General features: G+C 41.7%; 1 pseudogene; it reads left to right on the top strand.

Annotated features, from left to right (window-relative positions):
* The first annotated feature begins 6,800 nt into the window (after positions 1–6,800).
* LOC124557320 lies at positions 6,801–6,918 on the top strand (annotated as a pseudogene).
* Positions 6,919–14,359: the final 7,441 nt, after the last annotated feature.

Genomic DNA, 14,359 nt, shown 5'->3' with positions numbered 1-14,359 from the left:
TTGCTTGATGGAATGTTTAATTGGCAACTGTCCAATAACATACAGTACTGGCCATTAAAATTGCTACACCACGAAGATGACGTGCTGCAGACGCGAAATTTAACTGACAGGAAGAAGATGCTGTGATATACAAATGATTAGCTTTTCAGAGGATTCACACAAGGTTGGCGCCGGTAGCGACACCTACAACATGCTGACATGAGGAAAGTTTCCAACCGATTTCTCAGACACAAACAGCAGTTGACCGGCGTTGCCTGGTGCAACGTTGTTGTGATGCCTCGTGTAAGAAGGCGAAATGCGTACCATCACGTTTCCGACTTCGATAAAGGTCGGATTGTAGCCTACTGCGATTGCGGTTTATCGTATCGCGACATTGCTGCTCGCGTTGGCGTTAGCAGAATATGGAATCGGTGGGTTCAGGAGGGTAATACGGAACGCCGTGCTGGATCCCAACGGCCTCGTATCACTATCAGTCGAAATGACAGGCATCTTATCCGCATGGCTGTAACGGATCGTGCAGCCACGTCTCGATCCCTGAGTCAAAAGATGGGGACATTTGCAAGACAACAACCATCTGCACGAACAGTTCGACGACGTTGGCAGCAGCATGGACTATCAGCTCGGAGACCAAGTCTGCGGTTACCCTTGACGCTGCATCACAGACAGGGGCGCCTGCGATGGTGTACTCAACGACGAACCTGGGTGCACGAATGTCAAAACGTCATTTTTTCGGATGAATCCAGGTTCTGTTTACAGTATCATGATGGTCGCATCCGTGTTTGGCGACAGCGCGGTGAACGCACATTGGAAGCGTGTATTCGTCATCGCCATACTGGCGTATCACCCGGCGTGATGGTATGGGATGCCATTGGTTACGCGTCTCGGTCACCTCTTACTCGCATTCACGGCGCTTTGAACAGTCGACGTTACATTTCAGATGTGTTACGACCCGTGGCTCTACCCTTCATTCGATCCCTTCGAAACCCTACATTTCAGCAGGATAATGCACGACCGCATGTTGCAGGTCCTGTACGGGCCTTTCTGGATACAGAAAATGTTCGACTGCTGCCCTGGCCAGCACATTCTCCAGATCACTCACCAATTGAAAACGTCTGGTCAATGGTAGCCTAGCAACTGGCTCGTCACAATACGCCAGTCACTATTCTTGATGAAATGTGGCATCGTGTCATTCTTCCATTTCATCATAGTCTAGGTTTTATCGCTTCAGCGTCACGTTCTCTTGTAAGGTGAATTTGCATGACTGATGTGTGTTATTGGAATTCCAGCTCCTGTTGTTTTGAAGATGACAGGATTCGCAAGTGCGACATTCAAATCTGCAATGACTTTGCGAAAGTCGGCCTCGTATTTTACATCATAATCCTCTGCAATGAGCGTCCGTCACGATCACTCAGTACACGCTTTCGTCCGCTTTGTGACTCAGCGGATGATGTTTTTCCGCTTTCCCAGTATGAGATATAAATCTTCGATACCGTTCCTCATGAAACATCGAACACTTCGGCTATCTTCGCTACGGGAGCACACACCATACGAGCACCAACAAATTGCCCACGTTCGAATTCATTTAGTTCCGACGTAATGCACTCACAACTACACAGAACACTGTTCTGACTACGACTAACAGTTGCATAGTGTTGGGGATATTGCAAAGGAGCCGTTCATGGTCAAATAGAACAACGCTACCTGTAGGCTTTCATAGCATCTACATTTATGTTAAAGTATGCATTTCGCGTTGTGTTTCCACACTTTCGTCCAACCCCTGCATCTCTCTGTATCGTAATCTTTATTTTATTTTCTTGCAGTCATTTCCTCTTTTTTTAATTACCCTCGATCTCAGATCATGTAGTTCCTCATTAATTCGCTTTATCTCCTTTTTATGTTTCTTTGGGTGTCAAGTTTATGTTTTTCCTCCTCGTGATGACTGGGTGTTGTGTGATGTCCTTAGGTTGGTTAGGTTTAAGTAGTTCTAAGTTCTAGGGGACTGATGACCATAGATGTTAAGTCCCATAGTGCTCAGAGCCATTTGAACCATTTTTTAAATGTTTTTCCTGCCTACGTGGGCTGTTGACATTAAAGCTTATATTTGTCAGCCTGCCTTATGTTGCTGCCCAGTAGTATCCTCGGACGCTACTAAATCTATTTTCGATATCTAATATGCTTCCGTTTGTCCCTATAATGTCACTCTTAAGTGATTCACTATTTGTATATGCGTCGGACAGTGGCGATTTTTTTTCTGCTATTATCTGATTATCTGGCAGTGCTGTGCTCTTAGTGTAGGTAGGTGCTTTTTAGGTAAAAATTTTTACTCAAGTTTGTGTGTTTTTACGTACTTGAAAAATTGAAAATGCGTTGATGTAGAAGTCGCTGATATTCTGCCACTGTCTGGTGATCATGTGAAGTCAGATCGCCTGCGAAGTGGCATTACCTGTAAGGGACAGTAAAATGAAAACGAGACATATCGACCGTCTATTATTTCGAAACTAATGGTTACAGACTTTTAAAAAATTATTTCACCGTGAGACAAGATGCTCCATTTCTTCATGTAAAAATGTTTGCTGTTGCCTACGGAGCCATGATTAGACCCAATCGTGCACCTATTCGTCCGAAGCAAATCTACGGCCACGAATGTTTTTCTTCAGGGATCCAAAAATATGGATCGGAACTGTACAGAGGATCTGTGACCGATTACCAGTGAAACATCTGCAGCATAGGCGAAACAGCCTGCCAACAAATGCTGGATCACATGTAGCCAAGACTGTTTCGACTACGCTACAGGAGTCTCGCTGGGAAGCCCTTACACATCCTCCATACAGTCCGGATCTCTTCCCATTTGATTTCCATATTTTTGGAGCTTTGAAGAAAGGCGTTCGTGGCAGTCAATTTGCTTCGAACAAAGACGTTCACACTGGTGTACAATCATGGTTCCATAGGCAACTGCGAACATTTTCTCATGAAGGCATTGACCGTATTGTCTCACAGCGGGATAAACGTGTTAACAGCTATGGCGATTACTTTTGAAACATTAAACACTTTACTCGCCTTTATCCATACATCTAGTTTTCATCTGACTGCCCCTTATACAAGCTGTTTTCAGAGTGCGGTCTTGCGTTGCTCTTCCAGTTATTGTGTTTGTTACCTCAAGATGGTCCATCGTACCGAAGTACTGTTAACAAATTTAATTTAATTTTGAACTACTAGATTTCCAATCCATTAATGGCTTCGTAAATGTGATGTGTGAACGTCATCCATACCAGAGAAACAATGGGTGTAAGAAATTGAAGAAAGAATCATAAAATGTGTTGCAGCATGTAATACGGAACCCGTGCAACAAGAGTCTATGCAGTGGTCGTCAAAGTGCGGCCCGCGAGCCGCGTGCGGCCCCTATCAAGTATTCTTGCGGCTGGGGGATCTCATCCGTATTTTATAGTAAGACGCATCTAACAACTAACATACGAGACAAAGAGGCAACTAATCTTAAGAGCTTCTTAAGGATGTAGTTTTCCTGTTCAGATACAAAAAAAGTAAGTACTGGGAAAGCAATGTTCTAAGATGTGCTTAATTTTAATTGACGTTGCTAAATTCGACAGTGAGTCAAGCCAAGTAGGCCGTTAACCTCAGGGGCAGAGGGTCAAGTAATGTGAACACTGCAGTGTTGGAGGGTGGTGAAAGGAGGAATATTTTCTTTTTTGTCTTTCGGTGCTGATAACTCACTGGTGTACGTGCATCGCACCGATCAGCTGTTATGGTATAAATTTCAAACGGAAGTAACATGGATCCATGAATGCGCATTACAGTCATGGTCATCTTCAAATACGATATATATTTATAGTAAGGAATACGAAATTAAATTAAGGCTGTTGAAATAGAACGCAAAGAACAGAAGAAAAATGACGTTCAAATTTTTAATAAACATTTTTATCGAGCCCCACGTTGCATAATGCATTTAAATGGAAGTACTGTTACTGTTTCTAACGTTTTGGTTGCCAATCCCGTCAGCTGACTGAAGGTGAAAATTTCGGTAAACTGCAGATCTCGACATATGACAGGATACTTCATCTCTCGCTTTTAAATAGAAACCGCGTATCAGCCTGAAAGAAGTGCCGTATACGAGGTGCGGCTAGAAAAAAACCGGACTGATGCTGGAAAAAACATTTATTTACAATTATTTACAATTTCATGTTATCTCCTTCAATGTACTCTCCTCCTCGGTCTCTACACCGCTCCATACGAATTTTCCACTGTTCATAGCAATGCTGCAGATCATTTTCGGTAAGCCCATACATTACTTCCGTCGCTTTTTCTTTTACTGCTTCAACAGTCTCAAATCTAGTTCCTTTCAAAGCTGACTTGACTTTAGGGAAAAGAAAAAAGACACAGGGGGCCAAATCAGGTGAGTAGGGTGGATGATCTAAGATGGGAATGTTGTGTTTTGCCAAAAACGTCTTCACTGACTACGCACTGTGAGCTGGGGCATTGTCTTGGTGAAGGATCCATGACTTTTTTCTCCACAAATCATTCCGTTTTCTCCGTACTCGCTCACGTAGGGTAGCCAGGACGCTAATGTAGTAATGCTGATTCACTGTTTGTCCCTCTGGTACCCTATCAATGTGCACAATCCCTTTGATGTCAAAAAAAACAATCATCATTGCCTTGAATTTCGATTTTGACATTCGTGCTTTTTTTGTCGTGGAGAACCAGGAGTTTTCCAGTGCATCGATTGGCGTTTAGTTTCGGGATCGTAAGTAAAAAACCACGATTCATCGCAAGTAATAACATTTTGTAAGAATGTGGGATCACTTTCAATGTTTTCCAGGATGTCAGAACAAATCATTCTTCGGCGTTCGTTCTGTTCAATTGTGAGACACTTTGGAACCATTTTTGAACACACTTTGTTCATGTTGAAACTTTCATGAAGAATCTGCCTAACACATTCCTTGTCAACTCCTGTTAACTCAGACACTGCTCTGATTGTTAAACGGCGATCTTGTCGAACAAGTTTACCGATTTTTTCAATGTTTGCATCAGTTTTTGCTGACAATGGTCTGCCAGTGCGAGTGTCATCACTGGTGTCTTCGCGGCCATCTTTAAATCGTTTAAACCACTCAAACACTTGTGTTCGCGATAAACAATCATCGCCGTACACTTGTTGTAACATTACAAACGTTTCACTTGCAGATTTTCCTAGTTTGAAACAAAATTTGATGTTAACACGCTGTTCTTTCTGTACACTCAACATTTTCCGACGCACAGACAAAACGTCAACTACTTAAAACAGACGCCACGGGCAGACTGAGTGCAGGAGGCAGATAAAACTCGAGCAGTAGGCGGAGCGAGAGTCACGTGACAGGCCACGCGACTTTCAGCCTTATTGCATTCGTTTTATTGTTTCACCAGTACTAGTCCGGTTTTTTTCTAGCCACACCTCGTACATACAAAACGGGAAGCGTAGCACGGGTCTCAAGCACTGGTCAGCACTGCGTGAATTACTTAACCGAACACATTAGGCAAATGAACATAAATTATCTTGTAAAACACAGAACATTGTTTTGTAAGTAACACTGCCAGCTAAATCTATGAAAAAATGTTCGCTTACATGAGGACTGAAAAATAAGGGGGAAAAAATGAAACTGCGATACGCGGCCGTACGTGAGCACTGAGTGTCTACAGGAAACGAGATTTAATTAACAGTTTCTTATCCCGAAGACTTTAGACGATCTGAGCCATGGTTTACCTACGTGATGTAACTCATTGTAAAGATTTAAACTAACAAATCTGGGCCAAATGTTTCACTAACTATCATTATATTTCTTAGCAACGATTAGTAAAACAAAAAGGATCCAAGTGTGTTAACCCATTAATGTGGGGAATTCATTGCTCCTTTGAGTATGGAGAGCCGGAATGGACTGGACTCTCACATGGGGCGGCTATCAACTAACACTAGTTAACAAATTCAAACTTTTTTGTTGCAGCTGGGTTGTAAATGGGTGGATTTAACTAATTTTGGGGTGCTGTGTACTCTGGTAAATCCAGTTTTTCTCTATGACGTCACATTTCCTAGATACACAGCAGAATAAAAAATGGTAATAGAGAAAATTGACACAATTAAGTCGAACAAAAATATACATTCAGAACCTTTGAAATCAATACTATTTTGTATGTATATATGGGCATGATGCCAAAAAAGGTCCAAATTAGTTCAGAAGATTTTTCACCTTTAATCGTCTTTGGTTTTTGAAAAATGCGACGATGGAGCTCTTCTTTTGTTTGCAGTTTCATCACACTCCCTAACAAGACTCCATCAATAGTCACCCATCATCGAAGGGTTCCAATGGCCTTTGTAACGGCGTTCCATGGTAAGAATGTCTTGGTGAAAGGATTCACTACGCTCATCGCTTACGCTTACGCTTTTCCGGGAAGCAGAAAGGTGATAATGTAAAAAGTGAATTTTAAGCGACAGTCTACACCCCATGCTCTTACAGTTATCTAACGGATCATTCACAATGGTAACATAGTTTTTGTCTTTTCTGTTACCCAAAAAGCCCTTCACAGTTGCTTTATAAGAAGACCAAGCAGATAATTGTATTCCAGTGAGTTTGGTAACAAAGGTTGTATTTTTCAGCAATTTTCGTATTTGTGGTCCAACAAATATACTCTCTTTCAGTTTTTCCTTAATTTGGGAAACTTTTCTTTAAGTGACTGATAGCCTCGCCTTCTTTATCCAGAGCTTTTACAAAGTTCTTGATAAGGCCCCATTTGATATGAAGGGGAGCAAAATGATTTTGGGCAGCGGCCTTCCCCCAGTGGATACACCGGTTCCCGTGAGATCACCGAAGTTAAGCGCTGTCGGGCGTGGTCGGCACTTGGATGGGTGACCATCCAGGCCGCCATGCGCTGTTGCCATTTTTCGGGGTGCACTCAGCCTCGTGATGCCAATTGAGGAGCTTCTCGACCGAATAGTAGCGGCTTTGGTCAAGAATACCATCGTAACGACCGGGAGAGCGGTGTGCTGACCCCACGACCCTCCTATCCGCATCCCCCTCCGAGAATGACACGGCGGTCGGATGGTCCCGGTAGGCCACTCGTAGCCTGAAGACGGAGTGCAAAATAATTTTATTGAGCTCAACCAATGGGGTATTGTTCACATTTACGTTTCCAGGAACATATGACTTCGTTATATACCATTCCTTGACTGTATAGTGGTTTTTGGTGTCACGGCGGTCCAAAAGGCACAAAAAGCAGCAGTATTTCGTGAATCCAGCCTATCACCCTATAAGGAGTGCAACAACTGTTAAACCACAGTAAAGCTGCCATTCATGATCCTTATATTTGATTGCCTCTAGCAGCAAATCCATGGTTGCATAAGTTTCTTTCATGTCTATTGCGTAAGCCAAAGATATCGATGGAAAAGCATTGCCATTATGAAGTAGTACTGCTTTCAAGCTGGTTGTACTGGAGTCAATACATAGTCGCCACTCGTGTGGATTATGTTGTACACCTGGCTGAATCATCAGAAAATTGACATCTCTACATAAGCAGAATTCAAAAAAGCAGATAAAAATTCACTTGACGCCTTCCTGAGAGACAATCTCTACTCATTCCAAATTAATTATATAAGTGTAGATCAGATGCGGCTTTAATTCAAAGAAATAGTATCAGCAGCAAAAAAAATGGTTCAAATGGCTCTGTGCACTATGGGACTTAACAGCTGTGGTCATCAGTCCCCTAGAACTTAGAACTACTAAAACCTAACTAACCTAACGACATCGCACACATCCATGCCCGAGGCAGGATTCGAACCTGCGACCGTAGCAGTCGCGCGGTTCCGGACTGCGTGCCTAGAACCGCGAGACCACCGCGGCCGGCTATCGGCAGCAATTGAGAGATTTATCCCTAATAAATTAACAAACGACGGAGCTGATCCTCCTTCGTACACAAAACGGGTTAGAACACTGTTGCAGAAACAACGAAACATACATGCCAAATTCAAACAGACGCAAAATCTCCAAAATTGGCGATCTTCTACAGAAGCTCGAAATTTAGCGCGGACTTCAATGCGAGATGCTTATAACAGTATCCACAACGAAACATTATCTCGAAATCTGACAGAAAATCCAAAGATATTCTGGTCATATTTGAAGTATGTTAGCGGCAAGAAACAATCAATGCCTTGTCTGCGTAATAGCAATGGAGATACTATCGAAGACAGTGCTGCCAAAGCAGAGTTACTAAACACAGTCTTCCGAAATGCCTTCACAAAAGAAGACGAAGTAAATATTCCAGAATTCGAATCGAGAACAGCTGCCAACATGAGCAACGTAAAAGTAAATATCCTTGGAGTAGTGAAGCAACTTAAATCACTTAATAAAAGCAAGACTTCTGGTCCAGACTGTATACCAATTTGGTTCCTTCCGGAGTATGCTGATGAATTAGCTCCATACTTAACAATCATATTCAACCGTTCACTCGACGAAAGATCCGTACCCCAAGACTGGAAAGTTGCACAGGTCACACCAATATTCAAGAAAGGTAGTAGGAGTTACCCACTAAATTACAGGCCCAATCGTTAACATCGATATGCAGCAGGATTTTGGAACATATATTGTGTTCGAACATTATGAATTACCTCGAAGAAAACTGTCTATTGCCACACAGCCAACATGGGTTTAGAAAACATCGATCCTGTGAAACACAACTAGCTCTTTATTCACATGAAGTGTTGAGTGCAATTGACAAGAAATTTTAGATCGATTCCGTATTTCTGGATTTCCGGAAGGCTTTTGACACGGTATCACACATGCGGCTTGTAGTGAAATTGCGTGCTAATGGAATATCGTCTCAGTTATGTGATTGGATTTGTGATTTCCTGTCAGAGAGGTCACAGTTCGTAGTAATTGACGGAAAGCCATAGATTACAAGAGAAGTGATTTATGACGTTCCCCAAAGTAGTGTTATAGGCCTTTTGCTGTTCCTTATCTATATAAACGATTTGGGAGACAATCTGAGCAGTCGTCTTAGGTTGTTTGCAGATGACGCTGTCGTTTATAAACCAATAAAGTCATCAGAAGATCAAAACAAATTACAAAACGATTTAGAAAATATGTCTGAATGGTGCGAAAATTGGCAGTTGACCCTAAATAACGAAAAGTGTGAGGTCGTCCACATGAGCGCTAAAAGGAATTCGTTAAACTTTGGTTACACGATAAATCAGTCTAATCTAAAAGCCGTAAATTCAACTAAATGCCTAGGTAATACAATTACGAACAACTTCAATTCGAAGGAACACATAGAATATGTTGTGGGAAAGGCTAACCAAAGACTGCGTTTTGTTGGCAGCACGCTTGGAAAATGTAACAGATCTATTAACGAGACTGCCTACACTACGCTAGTCCGTCCTCTTTTAGAATACTGCTACGCGGTGTTGGATCCTTACCAAATAGGGCTGACCGAGTACGTCGAAAAAGTTCAAAGAAGGGCAGCACGTTTTGTATTATCGCGAAATACGGGAGAGTGTGTCACAGAAAGGATACAGGATCTGGGCTGGAAATCATTTAAAAAAAGGCGTTTTTCGTTGCGCCGGACTCTTGTCACGAAATTCCAATCACCAACTTTCTCCTTCGAATGCGAAAATATTTTGTTGGCTGTTAACCAAATCAGTGATTGGTTTTCTTTGGGCTTTTGCAGTGAATTTCCCACACACATAACAAAGGTTGTCGGGGTGGTTTGGACAACAACGATATTTACTAGTTGCCATTTTTCTTAGTGTAAGTTTTAAACACAAAAAGTTTGCACTATCTTTCACGGGAAACACTCACTGAATATCTCTTTCACACCACTGGATTATCACGCCAACCATTTACTGACGATTTGTAGATCTTCTAGCTCTCCTTTGCAAATCAAAAACAAACAATTAAACATCAAAACAGAAGAACAGCAAAAAGCGAAATACTGAATACTAAAAATAAAAAACCTTTAAAAACTCAAAAATGGTACGTGCTAGAACATTTTGAAAGGTTTATTCGGATACTACACACCAAAATATATACTAGTTGATGAATCACAACCCAGATGCAAAATCCGTCTGTTGACTAGTGCAATCAGTCAACCTCAGTTCAGTCATTTAGGTGTTTGCTATCAGCCAGTCAAATATTTTGCAACTTAAATTCCATCATTCCATATCTGCAGACCTGTTTATGTCATCTGTGGAATGTGGGGCATCGACTTCCAAAGAGATTGGGCACATAATTTTATCCCGACCAACAGTAGTACTTCTCGATTAACAGGCGCAAACGAGTACGCGGGCTCGATACAAGCAGTCGTATGGTTACCTAGCTCCCCATTCCTACAATAACTATCGTACTTCAGCTCCATCGAGACATTTGGCTATGTTCGTCGTAACTTTTTCTAGGGCATACAATGGGTCCCAGAAGTGTTGCGACAAACGTCTAAGGGTTAAAAGGAGTGTCTTCAGGAACAAATATAAGACAGGAACTCATGTCCAAAAACATCCAACGACTACACGGAGCGTCAAAGTTATAGGCGCCGACGCCTGATACTAGGCCACCCCTTTGGCATCTAACGTGACTTTGTGCGCTGACTGACAGCAGACACAACGTCTCGCAATGCTGTTTGTTATTCAGTTATCGTGACTGATTGCCACGATCGCCCGTGGGGAAGTTGGAACGAGCTGCTGCATAGAAAGACCTTGTCTCCTATGAATGCGATGCTCATTTCCATTGCTGTATGACGGTTTTGGACACGGGTTTCCAGTCACAGTGTCTTTCTCCTGGAACCACCTAAAATCTCCGTTATTTTTCAGTGCACGGGAGAAAAATAAAGTGCAGATGGAAACCTGTGTGTGAAACCGTCATCCACAGAGGAAACAGAGCATCGCATTCACAGTTGACAAGGCCTTTCTACGCAGCAACTAGCTTCTTCTTCGTCAATTGCAATCGTGGCAATTAGTCGCGATCACTGAATAATAAATAATATTATGAGACGTTCCGCCTACGGCCTGTTAGCGTATAGAGTTTCGTTAGTTCCCAAAGGAGTGGCACACACCAGCGCCCGTAACTTCGACTCTCTGTAGTGTCGTTCGATGACGTGTCCAGACATGTGTTTCCATCCTCAATTTGTTCGTCAAGACACACTCTACAGCCCTCCGAAGTTTTTCGCAACATTTCTGGAACATTCTGTATACACCGAAGAGCCAAAGCGTTATGACCACTGCTCATCACAAGGCTGAGTGCTACCTAGTGGCCTTGCGGGCACACGATACGGCAAGAAAAGTGTATGGAGACCTCGGCTGTAAACAACGGTAAGCGGCAGTCGATGACAAACAAGTTATAGCACGTCAAACGTGGCACGCTAGTTCCTTAATCATATTAGTTAAGAGTTTCACGATAAACTCTATCTCTAACTTTAGATTTTCACTAATGAAAGCTTTGTCAGGATGTGTGCATCTGAACACTGACAAGTGCAAAACTCGTGGCTGCTAGGAGCAGTAACGTGTGCGGTTTTCGCGCTATAAAAATGCTTTTCAAAGACGATTTATATATATTTCCGAGGATGATGTGGATAACTGCGATTGAGACGAAGATCCTGAATATGTTTCTGAATTCAAATGCACTTCAAAAGTTGTTGCTAATCAGAGAAATGGGAATAATTATTTAAGCAAGTAAACAATGTTATGTTGTGTCCCTTATCATTGTTTACGTGAATTTCCGTGACGGTATGATGGCAGAAATGTTAATGGCTGCTCTTAACATTGTTTTCGTGCTATAGTGAGGCGGCAATAAAAAATTTTGTATTGTGTTGATGCATAGATTAATTTTTGAGGTTATTGTACTTCATTATTTCAGAAGTGTAGTAAACAAGGTTTTCCGAAGTTTCTTCACCAAAGAAGACAAAGTAAATATTCCATAATTCGAATCGAGAACAACTGCCAACATCAGTAACTTAGAAGTAGATATCCTCGGTATACCGAAGCAGCTTAAAGCACTTAATACAGTCAAGTCTTGCGGTCCACACAGCATAGTAGCAAGGTTCCTTTCAGAGTACGCTAATACAATAGGCTCGCTCAACGAAAGATCGGTACCAAAAGACTGGAAAGTTGCATAGGTCGCAACAATACTCAAAGAAGAAAATGAGAGTAATAAGCTGAATTACAGACCTACGTCACTAATGTCGATTTACAGTAGGATTTTGAACATATAATGTGTTCGAAGATCATGAATCACTTCGAAGGTAACGGTCTATCGACATACAGCCAGCACGGATTCACTAAATACTGTGGCTGTGAAACAAAACTAGCTCTTTATTCCTACGCATTAATGAGTGCTAGTGAGAGGGGACCTGAAATTCATCTCGTATTTCTAGGTTTCCAGAAGGCTTTTGACACCATTCCTTACAGAAGACTTCTAATCAAATAGCGACTGGATTCATGAGTTCCTCACAGAAAGGTCACAGTGCGCAGTAATAGACGGAAAATCATCGAGTAGAACAGAAATAATATCCGGCGCTCCCTAGAGAAGTGTTATAGGTCCTCTACTGTTATTAATCTACACAAACGATTTACAAGACAATCTGAGAAACCGTCTTAGATTGTTTGCAGATAATGCTCTTATTATTGTCTAGTAAAGTCATCAGAGGATCAAAACCAATTGCAAAGTGACAGACACGACATCTGTATAGTGCGAAAAGTGGCAATTGTCTCTCAGTAAGAAAAAGTGAGATCGTCCACATAAGCACAAAAAGAACTCCTTTAAATTGTGGTTCCACAATAAATCGCAAAATTTTAAAGGCTGTCAATTCGCCTAAATATCCAGGAATTACAATTACGAATAACATAAATCTGAACGATCACATGGATAATGTTATGGGGAAGGCAAACCGAAGACTACGTTCTATAGGCAGAAGACTTCCACGATGCAACTGACCTACTAAACAGACTGTCTATACTATGTCTGTTCGTCCTCTTCTCGAGTATCGCTGTGCTGTATGGAATCCTAACCAGATAGGATTGACGGAGGACAACGAAAAAGTTCAAAGAGGGACAGCCCGTTTTGTACTATTGTGAAATAAGAAAGAAAGTGTCACAGATATGGTAAACGAGTTGGGATGGAAATCATTAAAACAAAGGCGTTCTTCGTTGCGGTGAGATCTTTTGACGAAATGTCAGTCACCAACTTTCTCCTCTGAATGTGAAAATATTTTATTGCCGCCAGTCTACATAGGAGAAATGATCATCATAATAAAAGAAGATAAATCAGAGCTCGCATTGTAAGGCTTAAGTGTTCTGTTTTCCCACGCGCTGTTCGAGAGCGGAACGGCAGAGAAATAGTTTGAAGGTAGGTTAAAGAACCTTCTTTCAGGTACTTAAATGTGAATAGCAGAGTAGCCATGTAGATGAGATGTAGAACTTGCAACGCAAATCTTATTACACTTAAACTAGTACAATTAGCGCGCTCCAGATTTCTATTTTTGGGAGATTTCACAGACATGTTTCGTTAAGTTGCCCAGCAAGAAAACAGTTGTAAGTCAATGGTAACTCACATTAAGTGTACTCACTTTGCAAGTAAAAATGTAAAGTATCCACTGACATATTTTTAATAATCTATTCTGGATATAATTTGTGATTTTAAAAATATGTCGTTACCTTAGAAATATTTGAAACCAGTGACTTAGGTGAATGAAAGTATCACAGTGGTTGTTCTTCAAATATTTCATTTATGGAAGTTTACTGGAATTTTCTGTGCAATTTCTCAAAACAACCAACTCGTCCCTTACCATTGTTTACTTCTGAGGTTATATAAGCGAAGCACGGGCGATGGGGAATCATTCCAGTGATGACACAGGTCGCAAACGGGGAAAGCTGCTGACATAAGTGACCTTGGCAAAGCTAAACGCCCGGGAACGAACATCTCGAAAACAGTGAAGCTGGGCAGGTAAGGAAAGTCACACATTACACGCCCACATTACACGTCAGATAGAGAGGTGCGTCTGCCAGGGTGATGTCTTGGAGCTTACGTCGCGTTGACGCCGATGTACCGGGTGGCGCTCGTTTTCGTGGTAAAGTATGGTTGATGACTACGAGCCACACCGCCGGCCACATAACGTCTGGGTTAGGACTGTTGATACTTTTAAAAATATCAGGAGTCTGATATCTCGATATTTGAGAAAAGTATCAGTATTGTCTCTCGATATATTGAGAAAATGCATCGATATACCGACGCGAAAATATCGACTTACTGGCCCATAAAAATAACGTCTGTACATTGTAAATATATTGCCTGTTTCAGAGGTATATATTTACGTATTGATTTATTATTAGATTTTCTGTACA

Source organism: Schistocerca americana, chromosome X, assembly GCF_021461395.2.
Source record: "Schistocerca americana isolate TAMUIC-IGC-003095 chromosome X, iqSchAmer2.1, whole genome shotgun sequence".
Taxonomy (NCBI): Eukaryota; Metazoa; Arthropoda; class Insecta; order Orthoptera; family Acrididae; genus Schistocerca; species Schistocerca americana.
Note: the sequence above shows the minus strand (reverse complement) of the source record. Positions and strands in the feature narration are given on the sequence as shown.